We start from the raw sequence: 15,964 nt of genomic DNA, 5'->3' as shown, positions 1-15,964 counted from the left end.
ATGGCTTTGTCCCCCTTCTTTTGATGCTAGGGAAAGACTATGGGGCCTCCTGATGCTGGACAAGCAAACTGTTGCTAAGGCCCCTTCACTTACTCCTTTTCAACCTTGTGTGCGCGTGTGTGTGTGTGTGCGTGTGTGTGTGTGTGTGTGTGTGTGTGTGTGTGTGTGTGTGTGTGTGTGCATTCATTCTCTCCCCCCACTGCCACAAGGGAAAGTTTTACCAGGGGTTATCTCCAAAAGAGTCTTTGAAAAACTGACCAAAATCTCCAGGAAAGGGTTAAGATGATGCCTAGTGCTACGAGAACCTACATGGGGAAAGGTGTGTGTGTGTGTGTGTGTGTGTGTGTGTGTGTGTTAGTTTATTAGTGCTGAAGGTCGCACAGTGAGTCAGAAAGGGAACCCGCTTTGCCTGTCCCATAACCTTGCCCTAGCTGCCTGTGGTAGAACACCCATTTAATCTCTGCTCAAGAGGCAGAGGCAGGCAGATCTCTGTGCATTTGAAGCCAACCTGGTCTACAGAGTGAATTCCAAGCCAGCCAGGTTCCATAGAGAGACCCTGTCTTAAAAGACAGCCCCCTCGTTGAGTGCTGCCTCCATGGCCCACCAGTCTCTTTGTATAGGGGCGCTGAAGACCTTCACAGAGGTGAGAATGGGAATGTGGAACTCCTGCTGCCCCTGCTGGGCCTGCTCAGCCGCCATTCACCTGTGGCTGGCATCTGTCCTGAGTGTCTGGGCTCACTCTAGGTCTCTGAGATATCCCAGATACTAGAAGCCTGGGAGAATAGAATGCCCAGACGCATCCCAATGTGCTCAGTATACTCGTCTGTAAAATGGAGACAGCTCAAGTATCCATGTATGCCTGGGCAGTGTTTTCTCTCTTCCCCAGACCCCATTTTCCTCCCATGTAGGAGGAATGGGATCTCTCCCTCTTTCTCCAGAGGGCTTTTCTCTGAAGACCAGGGGACAGCTTTGGTCTCAGTGTCATGTGCTCATAGAGCCGGACTGAAATGTGAATTCCAAAGTGTGTGTAGAGCTGGAGGTGGTGTGCATGAGTGTGAATCTGCAAGGAGGATCTGCAGCTGCCTAAGGGGTTTCTGTCATGTGACCACCCAAGACAGAGATTTTTATAGCAGGAGTCACTGTGAGCCTGTGGCTTTAGTACCCAGCGGTCAGTTTGTCTCTGGAGCATCCAGGCTGAGTCTGGGATGTATAATGGCTGGGGGCAGGATGAGAGGTGGAGTTCCCCTTCCCACGGGGCAGGGCGGTCTTCAGGCCTCTCTACCAACTTCAAGGGAGTCCTGAGCCCTAGACCCTGGACAGAGAAGAAACCGTGCGAAATGGGAGGCGCGTGCCTGGCTCGCTGCCCAGACTCCTCCCTGCAGCTCTCAGCTCTGTACTTCAGTCTGAGTTCGTACAAAAGCCCTACCCCGCTCGTGGTGTCTTGCCCTGCGCTTCCAGCTCAAGAGCGCCATGCACCCGGTGCCGTACGCCTCCTTCACTCCTGGGACCAGCTCGCAGAGCTAAGAGGTGAGCTGGGTTACCCCAGCGTCTGACGGTGCCAGAACTTGGGGCACGGTGAGTGGGACAGGACGCAGGCAGGTCAAACGAGAGGTGTCCTCAGCAGGGTGCTTGTTCCTGGCCTTAGAATCTGGGGCTGCTTAGGACATCTGAACATTCTTAGCTGACAATGTCGCAGAGAGGTCGCTTCCATACTTTAGTGACATGGACGTGAGACTCTTCTGCCCTCTTCCCGGGGAGCTACCCCACGAGCTGGGCATTGTGGCTTGTGTCCTCGTGGTTTCTGTTTACTTGTTATAGACTCACTCAGGCTTCGGTCTCAACACAGAGAGGCGAGGGGTCCCCGGAAGGATCGTGATGGCCGGGGTGCACACTGATATCGGCCCTAGGGTGGCACGCCCTGGGACTGAGCAGCGAGATGAGGCGAGGGGCGCTGCGCAAACTCTGAGCTCTTGCTTGGGAAGAGTCAACCCAGGCAGAGCTGCAGAGCCGCAGAGCCGCAGAGGAGCGGAGGCGGAGGCCCGGAACCAATGTCTGCAACTCGCGCAATAGGACCCCAGCCCGGCTGCCTGGTCTCTCTGCGGTGTCCGGCCACCTCTTCCCCCGCCTGGCCAGCACACAGACCAACGTGACCCCGGCGCCCCGCAGTGCCTGCCGGGGAGGGGGGGGGGAGGCAGCGCTTGCTAGCACCGCCCTCACGCGCCCTGCCTTTTGCCCATCTTGCCCCCCCTTTTTTTTCATGTGATGGAGATGTGGCTGCACCAACTTTCTGGAGCGACCCCCAACTCCCGTGATGCCGGGCTTAGAGAGGTGTCTTTCTTTCATCCCCGGATTCTCGCGGTGCCTGTAGGAGGATTGAGCAGGGGCTGTGCCTGGGCTTGCCTGGGCTTGTTCAGAGCAGGGCTGCTCCCCTCTGTGACTGCAATTGGGGGCTTTGGGAGACGTTGCCAGAGTTTGGAAGCCAAGGCCGGGGCTACAGGGGCCCAGGGGCTGCGCACCTGCTCGCCGCGGAACTCAGGTAACTACTGAGCTGGTTGGTGCGCCTATCTATGTGAAAGTGTGCGAAGGAGGCAGGAACTAGGCCGAATACTTTAGTGATAATTACAGAAAACTGCTGGGTTGTGCAGCCCATGGAAGGCGAAGAACTTCCAAGAAGTAACAAAATGTCCTTTGCTATCATTTTCTCTGGAAAGAAAAGATTTCTTTGGGGGAGTTTTGCTTGGGACAATTTTTTTTTTCTCCTTTGATCTGTCTTGAGCGTGAGAAAGGCTTTGGTGCCCCTGTGTTGACCAGCCTGGGAGCTAAAGCCAGTGACTCCAAGGTCCTCTTCCCTACCCACAAGTGGGGCACTGACTCTGTCTCCCAGAATTGTACTGAGAATTTTATTAGGGAGGGAAAAAAAATGTTTGGGTCTCTAAAGTTGTACTCTATATGAGGTTTAGTCTTTAGACGGTACGTGTGTGTGTGTGTGTGTGTGTGTGTGTGAGAGAGAGAGAGAGAGAGAGAGAGAGAGAGAGAGAGAGAGAGAGAGAGAGAGAGAGAGAGAGATTATTCCCTTGTAGCCTAAGGCATCTTCCTGTTTCAGCCTCCTGCGTGTAGATTAATGTTCTAATGTTGGAGCAGGGGCATTTTAGCCTCCATTCCCCAGTCCCCCACGGTTATGTGAGTGCCCCTGCTGGGAAGAGCGCTGCCTAGCCCACAGCCCCCCACAACACAGGGCTCTTTTGTTCCTTAGTGCTGCCTGCCCCTTCCCAGAGCAGTAGGGCCAAGGTTGCAGGTGATCCCCTTCCTCAGGCTAGCACTAAAGGTTTCCCTTTTGGGTTCTTAGTGTCGTTAATAAATGAATTTAAGAATGGACTCAGAAGGCAGCCCACGGACGATTTTATCAGAATGTGAGAGAAATCAACGGGGCAAGCAAGCTGTAAGTCTTGGCGAGTACCAGGAGGAGGGAGACGGAAAAGCAGAAAAGCGGAAGAGAAAGCCATGCCTTTTGCACTGGAGGTGGCCAGTAGCTGAATGGCAGGAGTGGAGGGTTTCAGAGAGAGAGAGGTGGGGGGAGTGAAAGCCCAGGGTGCTGGTGAGAGCAGGCTTGGGCCTTAGCCAGCATCCAAAAGAAAAAGGAGGTCTGCCTTCCCCGAGGTAGGATCAGAGCAGCTGACTCTGTAGTGCTTCTCTCAGAAGCTGTGTAAGATGGAAGCTCAGCCAGAGACTTCACAGAGGAAGGCACTTCCAGGAAGGGCAGTGCCTCATCTCCTTAAGGGATAACTCTTTCTCCCTTCTTCTTAGCTTGTCTTCTGGAGAATCAGGTTTCCTGGATGTGTGGGGGAGGGGGATTGGCGACAGGGGTAGACTTCAGGCCAGATGATTGACAGGCCCCATTGGATTAACTCTTTAGAAAAGGAGGAGACAAGACTATGCCGTGTTTTGGGGTAGCTTAGGATGCCAGAGCTCCACCACCAGCCAGGGGTGGAACTTCTATTCTGTTGACCAGGAGGAATTAGCTTTCTCTTAATGAGCTTCAACAAAGCCAGGGTTCCTTCACCCTTTTATTTGGTGTTTTACATCTTAAGGAGGTAATTAAATGTTTCTGTTTGTAGCATTATCAGGGGAACAGGAAGGAGGGGTTCATCCTCAGCGGCCAATAAGCCCCCTGATATTTAGCTGCCTAACATTAGATGACCATCTAGCAGCACCTACAGGATGTATGCTACCATGCCTCCCCTCTCCCACCCCATGTCTGGCAGGCTACAGGAGCAGGGCTCTTCAGAGACCTGTAGTAGGAGCCCACTTGTTCGTTCCCAGCTGCTCAGCCCCGAAATAATCACACAGAAACCATATTATTTGTGATACTGTTTGGCCGATAGCTTAAGCATATTTCTGCCTAGCTCATATCTTAAATTAACTCATCTCTGTTAATCTGTGTATTGTCACAAGACTGTGGCTTACCAGGTAAAGTTTCGGTGCTGTTTCTGGTGGGACTACGTGGCTTCTCTGACTCTGCCTTCTTTCTCCCAGCATTCAGTTTAGTTTTCCTCACCAAGCTCTGTTCTGTCCTGCTCTGCCATAGGCTCAAAGCAGTTTCTTTATTAACCAATGGTATTCACAGAATACAGAGGGGAATCCCACATCACCTCCCCTTTTCTGTTTAAATAAAAAGGAAGGTTTTAACTTTAACACAGAAAAGTTACATAACAGGTGTCAAGCAAGAATTACAGTTACATTATTTATACCTACTTTATCTTTTATCAAAACTAAGGAAAACTATAACTATATATTCTTCAACTCCATCAAAGACTCCAGAAGGATATATTACCTAAGTAAACAAGAAGTGCATTGTAAGCAACTTCCAAAACTCTAGAACTGACAGAGACATCTTGTTACCTGGACAGTCACCCAGAGTTCTTCTATACCATTGGGTCATCCAACTTTAGCCTACACGCCCATAGTATCCAGCAGACTTTTCCACAAAGCAGAAAATTTCAAAGACAGTTCCACTTATATTGGCAGTTTGTCAGTCAACATCTTCTGTGTCCTGCAGAATGTCTGGTAGACTCTTCCATGAAGCAGGAACCTGGAAGGATTGTCTCACCTTTAGGCAAGTTCAGCAGTCATTTCTCTGTGGGTCCTGCAAGTCCAGTTCATACAGCATAGCATCAAGCAGTCCAGGCAAGAACAATTTCTTGCCCAAATGGCTAACAAACTCCATGAGGAGCCTCTTCAATGCCCATCATCCTCTTGAAGTAATTGGTGCTACCAGGAGCAGATGTGTCTCATTGTCATGAAAAGTCCTAAGTTTTAAAAATATTTTAAATGCCATATTCTGAAGTCTTTGAAAGATTTGAAGAATACCTATCTGACTGAAATATATCTCTATATATCTAGAAAACCTAACTAACATGGGTATAGGTTTGACTATTATAGATTATTATGAGATAGACAAACACAATACCTTAGTCAAGAGTAGAAATATACATATAACAAAATTGACCTTAAATTTTTATCAATAAAGCAAGATCAATACCAATGCAAATCTCTATAGCATATCCCCCTTTAAATGTAAACAAACATTTATAAACAATATTTGGGAATTTGGGTGTAGTTCTCTCTAAATTGCTTCCTGCTTTTTGTTTGGCAAAGTATTTTTTGAGAGTATTCACAGTGACCTTATCAGGGGCTTTTGGTCCATCAAACCAAGACTTTACCTTTTTTTAAAAAAAATTTACTTTTTATAACTGTCTATAACCGTCTATATTCTTTTTCTTCTCTCTCCCAAGCCTACACACACGTATTCAACACTGTGACTCATTTAGAGGTCTTTTCCATTTCCATCTGAATTTGTCTTTATTGTGTATCTGTAATCCTTTTTTGACCAGGCTTTTTCTTTTTTTTTTTTTTTTTTTTTTTTGAGACAGGCTTTGGAGCCTGTCCTGGAACTAGCTCTTGTAGACCAGACTGGCCTCGAACTCACAGAGATCCACCTGCCTCTGCCTCCTGAGTGCTGGGATTAAAGGTGTTAGCCACCACCACCCGGCTCGACCAGGATGGCTTTTTAAAATACTAGGCACTTTTTAAAAACCTAAGTGGCAGCATTGCTAGGCCAAATACAGCCCTGCCTTCTTGTCCCACCCAGTCCAACATGGTGGAATTCCATTCACTGCCTCTGAGACTGCCAGGTGGGAGCTCTCCTCACCACCTAATCTCTCGTAACCAGTTGGCCCATGATACCAAGTAACTTGCAGCACGCTGCCCATGAAAACCTCTCTTTTTTTTTTCTTTTCAAGACATTTTTTTTTCGAGACAGAAAACCTCTCTTAAGGGGCTAGTGTGTTAAGTCATGCTTAACTATGTTCTTTTGTGCCTAGATTTCTTTTCTAAGCTTTGTCAGGTTTTACATGGATACAGTCGACCATGTTGGGTACCAATTTGTTGTAAGAGACTGCTTGTTTGTTCACGGCTGCTCAGCCCCAAAATAATCACACAAAAATCATATTATTTGCAATACTGTTTGGCCAATAGCTTAAGCATATTTCTGCCTAACTCATATCTTTTTTTTTTTTTTTTTGATTTTTCGAGACAGGGTTTCCCTGTAGTTTCTAGAGCCTGTCCTGGAACTAGCTCTTATAGACCAGGCTGGCCTCGAACTCAGAGATCCGCCTGCCTCTGCCTCCCGAGTGCTGGGATTAAAGGCGTGCGCCACCACCGCCCGGCCTAACTCATATCTTAAATTAACTCATCTCCATTAATCTGTGTATCACCACTAGGCTTACCAGGTAAAGTTCCGGCTCTGTCTCTGGTGGGGCTACATGGCTTCAATGACTCTGCCTTCTTTCTCCCAGCATTCAGTTTAGTTTTCCCCACCTATCTCTGTTCTGCCTTGCTCTGCTATAGGCTCAAAGCAGTTTCTTTATTAACCGATGGTATTCACAGCATACAGAGGGAAATCCCACATCATGTGGCCTCTTGACAATCTATGCTTGGGGTCATGAACCTAGACATGACTGGGCCTCTTGTATAAAATGTCACATCCAGGTATAAATTGGTACAGTGTTAGGCTATGTGCAGCCAGTCCTGCCTCTGTCTGCAGTTCTGAGAGAACTCAGGGACAGATGGCTGCTCATTGAGCCACAGAACTCCACAGTAACAGCCAGCATGCTGTGCTAGGGAAGTGTATGCATTTGAATATTAACCTTGAAGGTTCATCCGGGCTGTTTGGGATAGGATTAACTGGTACCCTAGGACCTCCTGGGTCAGATGTTGAGTATTAGTGACTGGCCATTTTGGCAGCCATGAGGATGTGTTTGCTTCTCACCCTGAATCCTTGGATACACATTACCAACTAATAATGCTAAACCTAGAAAAGTCCCTGGATTGTCTCCTTATAGCATCCAGGCAATGCCTCCTAGTACTCGGTACCCTCTTGTCATACTGTGATACCCTGGTGACTGGCCTAGAAGGGGTAGCAGGATGCCAGCGTGAAAAGAGGCCCCTGTGGTTAGAGGACACATGACCTCTGACTTAAGGAGATCAGGTGGATACACCAGAAAATAGGCAGGCAGGACTCATTCACTTCTTCACCAGACGGTCATTATGTGCGGGAAGTCACTCAGGACAGAGAGGAAGGTGGGAGTTGCATAGACAGAGGGCCAGCGTGGGCAAAGGCCCTATACCTAGTGGATTTGAGAAACATGGAAGAAGATGTGAGACGAGGCGGATGCGTAACACCCAGGAACAAACACCACTAGGAAAGATGGGTGCGAGTGACAGCAGCCAGCCATGGCTGGAAGACCCAGTTCTCCCAGAGAGCACAGCTCAGCCCTGCAGGCTCAAGGGTTCAGCAGATCTGTGGACCACTGTTTTAGTGGAAGCCTGGGAGGTAGCACCATGCAGGTACCTATGTATCTCTTGCAGCTCATTTTTCTCCCCTTTGGAGCCCTAGCATCCCAGTCTAGACGTGACTTTAGGCTCAAGGACCTGTCACGTCTCTCCTTCCTGTTTCTGTCATTAGTTTTGTGAATCTGGAAATAGAAACTGACCTTCTTGGGTTTTCATGGAATCAAGCTTAAGGGCTAGGTGTGGTTCCACATGCCTGTAATCCCAGCACTCGGGAGCTGAGACTGGAGGACCAAGAGTCAGAAGCTGAAGCAGGCTGCAGAGTGAGGCCCTGATTCAGAGGAAAAGAGAGAAGATATAACGGGCCGTATGTTAGGGTGTACTGTGTAGAGGTAGCCGGCAAGCAGGATGCCCCTGCAGGTGTGGGCGGGGCCTCAGTGGTAAAGCTCTCCTTCTAAGACGAGGAAGCCTCCTCACTGATAGAATCCAGTACATTGGAAGGTATTTTTGTTTGTTTGTTTGTTTGATTGATGGATGGATGTTTTTTAGAATTTTGTGTTGCAAATATTTCTCTCTTCCCCTTCCTAAGAGTTACTGCTTTAGTTGTTTTTAGATGTAGTCCTGTAGATATTTAAATGAAGTAAAATGCCCTGAATCGGCGGAAAAATAAAAGACTGAGAAGGGTCTATAGAGAGATCCTTTGCATGTGTGGAGTTAGGAGCCCAGTGGTAGTTGACCTTTGAACCATGTTCTTTGGCTTGTTCTTTTATAAGATAATTGGCTTTGATTTTATTGTTTATGGCCGTGTGTGTGTGTTGTGTAGTCATGTATTTGAACATGTGTGCACACATGCCTGTGTGAGCTTCTAGTGCCCAGAAAAGGTCCTTGGGTCTCCTCTACTATCACTCTCCCTTGAGACAGGGTTTCTCACCTACCCTGGAGCTAGCCTGTCAGCCAGCAAACACAGGGAGCTTGCAGGTGAGCGCAGCCGAGCATTCTTGTGCCCTGAGCCAGATGGTTGATTATTTTCTTCTTTTTCTTTCTTTCTCCTTTCTTTTTTGAGACTGAGTCTCTCTGTATAGTAGTCTTCACTACCCTGGAACTCATTATGTAGACCAGGCTAGCTCCAAACTCACAAGATCCATCTGTCTCTGCCTCCCGAATTCTAGGATTAAAGGCGTGTACCATACCTGACTTGATTCTTAATCCCAGTGTTAAACTTCCTCAGGTGGTCATCTCATCTTGCAACATTAATTAAAACGGATTGGAACAACAGCGGGCAAGATGGCTGTTTCCACTCTGCTATTGTAAAGGCACCATGCCCGCCACCATCCCACCAACACAACCATCCCATAAAGCAAGTTAAAAGATCTTGGATTATCTGGCCCCGCTGGTCCCCACAGTGAAGGTCTGCAGACGCTTCTATTCCTACCTCATCTCCACTGCAGGAGTCAGGGCCTCACACATACTGGGCAAGTACTCTATCATCAAGCTACACCCCCAGATGCCCTCTTTTTGCTTTTTATCATTTATTTTTCCTTTCAGTTTTTACATGCATGCATAAATACATGTGTATGTGTGTGTGTGTGTGTGTGTGTGTGTGTGTGTGTGTGTGTATCTGTTTGCATATATAGGAGCACACGTTGGGGGTGTATATGCATGTGGAAGTCATCTTCAATGGCTCATCCATCTTTATTCAATGGGCAGGGTCTCTCAATCAACCTTAGAGCTCTCACACACATTCCAGTCCCCAAGCTTTCTCTCTTCACGCTCTAACCACTAATGCCATCTCTTTAGTCCTCTAAGCTTTGTTTTGTTTTGAGACAGGGTCTCTCTAAGTTCTCCATGCTGGCCTTGAACTTTCCATTCTCCAGCCTCTGACTCCTGGGTAGCTAGGGTTACAGACACGTCCATACTATCTTCCTGGCCAGAGGATGGGTTCTTGAGAACTCGCAGCCCAGGACTGTGCTGAAAGTACAGTCAGGGCCCCTCCTGCTCTCTCCGCTCTGGGTATCAAAGGACTCCGCTGAGTTAGAACTAAGACAGTTGTGGTGGCCTTTCAAGAATCAGGTAGTGGCTGTGTTTAGTCCTGTCTCTTTGGTTCTTACATGTAAAGTCCCTTGTCCACTGCCCCAGGCTGCCCTGTTGGGAATTGTAGCTCTGCAGGAACTCCACTTTGGCATCTGCTGAGGATTTTGTTGTGCTCTCAAAAACCACTTAAGGGCTGGAATTCGATAGATAGAGTACTTGCGTGGCATGCACAAAGCCTTGGGTTCAACTGATCCCTAACCCTGCATAAACTGGACATGGTGGCATGAACCTATAATCCCAGGACTCAGGAGGTGGAGGCAGAAGGGTCAGGAGTTCAAGGTCATTTTCTTTCTTTCTTTCTTTCTTTCTTTCTTTCTTTCTTTCTTTCTTTCCCTTCCTTCCTTCTTTTCTCTCCTCTCTCTCTCTCTCTCTCTCTCTCTCTCTCTCTCTCTCTCTCTCTCTCTCTCTTTCTCTCTCCTTTGTTTTGAGACAAGGTCTCACTCTGTAGCCCTAGCTAGCCTGGAACTCTCTATGCAGACAAGGCTGGCCTAAACTCAGAGATATAACCACCTCTACTTCCCCAGTGCTGATGTAGCCACCATGCCCATCAGTCAAGGTCATTCTGAGTGTATAACAAATTCCAGACCAGCCAGAGCTAGAAACTACATCCAAAAATTAAAATTAGCCAGATACGGTAGCTCACATCTTTAATTCCAATACTCTAGAGGCAGAGGCAGGTGGATTTCTGTAAGTTCCAGACCAGCCTGATACCCCCCTGGCCCCGTGTGTGTGTGTGTGTGTGTGTGTGTGTGTGTGTGTGTGTGTGTGTACACATGCACGTGCACACATACATGTGCGCGCACATAAAAAGAAAACATTTAACAGACTGAGTCGTAGCTCAGTGATAGCATGTGCAAGGCCTTGTATTCAACCCCTAGGACTATAGAAACCCCCAGTATAGCAACATTTTCATTCTTTTGAAGGCTCACAAGCTGCATCACCCCACACTGATGATGGGGTGAGGACAAGCACTGCCTGCCTCTGTCATTCATTCTCCCTCTCCCTCTTTCTCTGTCTGAAGAATCACGCCTCTCCAAAGTGTCCAGAAACGCACCCTCAGACAACCCACTTATACTGTTAATTATTTTCATTCTCATAGATTGTTTTCACATAAGCCTAATGATTGTACTGGAGCTAACACTTCTGTTCCTCCTCAGATATGTGCCAAATTACCTCAAGTCTGTGGAATAATCTAAAAGCACACAGTCTGGGTATGAGATAGTTCCCCATTGTACCCCTCGTTTCCTGAGTGTTCCCGGACCCGAGTTCAACATCCCTTGACTCATCTTGCAATGATTCCTTCCCATCTGGTCTCCATCTAATGAGGAGGGCTACTCATTCCCAGACACCCCATCCGCCCACATCCAAAACTTTGTGCTCCAGGTTCCCAAAAAGCAAGACGTTGTGTGTGTGCCTCACAAACTTTAGAACATGGTCAGATCGACAGAGGGTGGAGTATGTATGTACAGCGAGCATTTCTTGAGCTCCTTAACCCAGGCACTGTCAAGCGTGTTGCAGATATTACCTTCCTTAATGCAGCCGTCATGTTCTGAAGTCCCTAATGTGTCCCGAGGACACTGAAAGGTAGGTAGGCTACGTCATCAGGAATAAGTGTGGTCCTAGTAGAGCTCCGTGTCACATTCAGTGAAGGAACAAAAATGGGTGTGACGGTACCTAGAGCCTTAGGCCCCGTAATTGGTGGAGACTATTGCCACTCGCCGACGGTTGTCACGGTGTCTGTGTTAGTTTTCTGTCGCTGGTTATCAGGTCACCACCAATTCAGTGGCGTTAAAAACACATCTTGTCACCTCACTCCTCTGGGTCAGGAGTGCTGGCACAGCTTCACCAGGTCCTGCTCAGGGCTGTCAGCGAGGTCTTATCAACCGACTGGGACTCACCCGGGGGAAGGGTTCAAGGTCACTCAGCTGCTTGGCTGATTTCAGTTGCACTGGAGTCTCTGGCTTCCCCGACTGCTGACCAGGGCTTTCTTCAGCTTCCGGAGGCCTCTGACTCCATGCAGCCCCTTCCCTCTCAAAAGTCAGTGCTCCCTTCTTTAAAGTGAACAAGGAGAAGATCGTTAGCACCTGTCTTCCAGCAAGGGAGAGAGCTGTTGCTTGTTTTGAGATTGGAGTTTGCTGAACTCAGATGCAATACTGCAGCTTCAGACCCCTGAAGGTTGAAATCCCAGACATTTACCACCAGGCCCAGCAAGAGGCTGTCCTTGTTTGGTCCTGGCAGTGCTGGGGGAGGGGTCCCTAGCCTCTTAAATGCTTTGGGTGTGATGGCTCATGCCCATGATTTGAGCAATTGGATGGTTTGGGCAGTGGGATTACTACAAATTCAAGGGCATCTTAGACTACATAATAGATTCAGGCCAGCCTGGACTAAAGAATATGAAGACCATCTCAAAAAAGGAGATAAGGGGTGAAACTGGGATGTAGCTAAATTTGTAGTGTGCCTGCCTAGTATGAACAGGCCCTGGGTTTAATCCCCAGCACCACATAAACCAGACGTGATGGTGCACATTTATAATCCCAGGATGAGGAGAGGGAAGAGGGAGGATGAGAATTCAAGGCCATCCTTGGCTATATATTGAATTTTAGGCCATCCTGGGCTACTTTGGACCCTATCTCCAAAAAGCCAAACTAAACAAAACAAAAGAATTCTATTAGGTTAAAGAAAAAAAATCACATCTTCTCCCCTAGCCAGACTGAACATGAGCCGCTCACGGGGCTATTGCTTGGTCATCAGCCTGAAGGCCTGGCCGTGGGTCACAGAGCTTCCCGGTTGGGTTGCCACTGAGTGTGAAGTCACCTGCAGTGTCAGGAAGAGGCAGGCTCGGCTGCGCACAAGGCTGGCTTTCATTCCTCAACTGTGCACGCTCGGTGGGAAGTGCATTACTTACTGGTGCTGTGTGCCTGCCTTAATCTGTCCCAATCTTGACTGTCCACGAGGACACTTGTTACTGGATTGGCTCCAGTTGTCCTTAAAGCTGTAAAGCTATCTACACAGGTTCCAGGGTCTTTGGGAATGATTTGTTGTTGTTGTTGTTGGTGGTGGTGGTGGTGGTGGTGGTGGTGGTGGTGGTGGTGGTGGTTGGTTTATTTGGTTTTGTTTTGTTGCTGTTTTCTACATACGGGTGTTCCTGTTTGGTTGTGCACCACATGCGTGCAGTTCCTGTGGGAGCCAGAAGATGATGTCAGATCTCCTGGGACTAGAGTTACAGATGGTTGTGAGCTGCCATGTGGGTGCTGGGAATCAAACCCGGGTCCTTCGCTCTTGTAGCCAGTAAGCTTAACTATGCTCCCTCTCTCTCTGGCCTCCTACACTGCATCATTTGAATGTGACCTCTTTCGGCTCATACCATTGTGTTGCTTGATGTACCATTGATGTTAAGGACAGAAGCCCTGCATATTGACAGAGCTCACACAGAGCTGCCCTGTGGATCAGCCTCCCAGCTCTGACCCTGCCTCTGAGTACCTGGACAGGTGGACAGCTGAGAGGCTCTCTATGTGTTTACCCACACTGGCTATGGGTAACAGCAAGGAGAGGGCCCCTGAACGTAGTAGAAAGGCAGGGGTTGGGTTTGGAACGTGGCAGCAAGTCTGGCAATTATCAACAGGGGTGTGTGAGGGAACCTATCTTCCTGTGTTGTGAGAGCAGACTGGGTGGCACGGAGGCTCCAAGGGTCTGGTGGGCAGAGCACGGTGGTGGTGTGTAATTCTTGTCACCAACCTTGGAGGCGAGCAGGGGATCTAGGACCTCACAAGGTTTCCTCTGTGCAGGTGGCTCGTAATGCAAGCCACTGGGAAGTGGTTTATCTCAGGTTTATCTCATTCCCGAGTCTCAGTTCCTGCCTCCCTGCCTTGGGAATGAAGGTCTCCCTGATTTGCCTGCAACCCAAAAAAGAACTTCAGGGCCTGTTGCCCAGGCTTGGTGGAGAGCTGGGCTTTCCCCACTCAGATCCCCCCCTGCTGAAAGTTCTTGATCTGAGGGGACAGGCAGTGGTGACAGAGTACTTGCTCACAGGAGATGTGGGGATGCTGAGTGGCCAACGCCCCTTCCCAGGAGTCCTTCCATGGTGTATAGGTCCACTTTAGCTAGAGAGAGGAGACTTCTCTGCTTCAGGTGCTATTTCTCATCCCTTCTGCCTTTGGTCCTCTCAGAGTCTCACTTCGGGGCAGTTTTCTAGGATCTGATGACCAGGATCAACAATGCAGATTTTCTCAGCCAAAACACCCCTGGGGACTTTCCTAAGCAAGTGAAGTCCTATTTCCCAGGATGGAATAACCCTTGTTATTTTATTTCTAATGTGTGTGTTGAGGGGTTATTTTGCCCACTGTCTGCATGCAATGTCCATGAAGACCAGCAGAGGACCTTGGATATGCTGGAACTAGAGTTACAGACAGTTGTGAGTCTCCATGTGGGTGCCTGGAATCAAACCTAAGTCCTCCGGAAGAGCAGCTGCTTCTCTTAACCACTGAGGCATCTCTCCAGCTCCTCATTCTGATATCTTGTTAAAATTATAGAACCAATTACAGTACTAGTAAAAAAAAAAAAATCAGCTGAGGCTGGGAGCTGCAGTTTGGAGTGATCCCACAGGTGTAGGCAAGAGAGTGAGAAGTTCAAGGTCATTCTCCTCTGCAGAGTAAATTAGAGGTTGAGGCCAGCCTGTGCTACCGGAGACAGTAAAACAAGAACCAGAAGATTCAGTTGTAAATGAAGGTCACAGGTTGGACCCATTTCTGCCCCAAGTGCCCAAGACCACTGTCTATCCTGGATGTCTGCCCTTCCTATCCACAGGTCTAGCTTTTGTGTGTCTTTGCCGAGCCTTCGGTAACTCAGGCAGACCTCCAGAGGGCATGGTGTGCATCTTGGGTTTCTAAACCTCAGTCTCAGTAAAACCTGTCTCCCACTTCCACTAGACACTAAAGAGTTAGGCCTCCAAGGCAGGGTCCTGCCACAGACACTTTGGAACGCCATCTGCCCTGGTCCACAGACAGACTGTAGATGTCTCTGCCCAGTTCTGTGCTTTGAGAGTTCTCGAGGGCAGTATGACTCTAAGCACCCGTGCCTGCTCCTAGCCCTGCCATAGCTGTCCCTACCGGTCCTGGAGATTGCTCAACTCCGTTTTCTTCCACACACTGTCTCTAACTGCTGTGAAAACGGTAGGTATTGCAAGGGTCAGAAGTAAGAAGAAATGCACACATCTCTTTCTTAAGATAGAGAATGAGTGCTCCTTGTCACCTGGGGTGTGTCAGCCAGCTGTGAGGTCACTAGTGTGTTGGTAGTGAGTGCCATGGATCCTCAGAATTGGGTGACAGGAGGTAAGTTGGCCCGGCAGATCACCCCAGGCTGGGGTCTGATCCCTTCTGGAGACACTGAGCCTACAGGCCTGGTCTTCCTACAGGGAGGAGATCTTACCACCAAGGACCCTCCAAACTGAGAGTCACATGAGTAACTGTAGGTGAATTCTACAGAAGGGAAGGGGTTTTCAGAGGATCAGGGCAGTTTCTCCACCACAGGGCTGTTGACATTTAGATCGTAGTCCTTGTTTGTGTGGGACTGTCCCGCGTGCTGGGATGCTGAACATCTCCGGCCCCCACCCAGTGCAGCAAACACATGTTTTCCAACATTGCCAAAGCTCCTGAGGAGACAAACTATCCTGTGCTGGACAACTCTGGATCCGAGGCTTCAGCAGTGAGCTTTCTGGGCCACGACTCAGTGCCTGAAGTAGCCACTGACTTGGTCCAGCTTCCTTTGTCCTTCCCAAAAGGCTGAACTCATTGCCTCAGTGGGTGTCTCATTGACTCACCAGCTGTAACCGCAAGCAGCCTTCCTACTTGGGGAGATCCCAGATGACTTATCATGGGACTCGGTATGTAAATACCTAATTCTAGTTTTTGCTAAATTGAATCTAGTAAACACCCCCCAAAACACACACACACACACATACACACACACACACACATACACACACACACACTTCTTTTTTAGCCTAGCCTGGTAAGTGTTTCCTTACCCC

This window comes from Arvicola amphibius, chromosome 6, assembly GCF_903992535.2.
Source record: "Arvicola amphibius chromosome 6, mArvAmp1.2, whole genome shotgun sequence".
Taxonomy (NCBI): domain Eukaryota; kingdom Metazoa; phylum Chordata; class Mammalia; order Rodentia; family Cricetidae; genus Arvicola; species Arvicola amphibius.
This window is presented reverse-complemented; position numbering follows the sequence as displayed.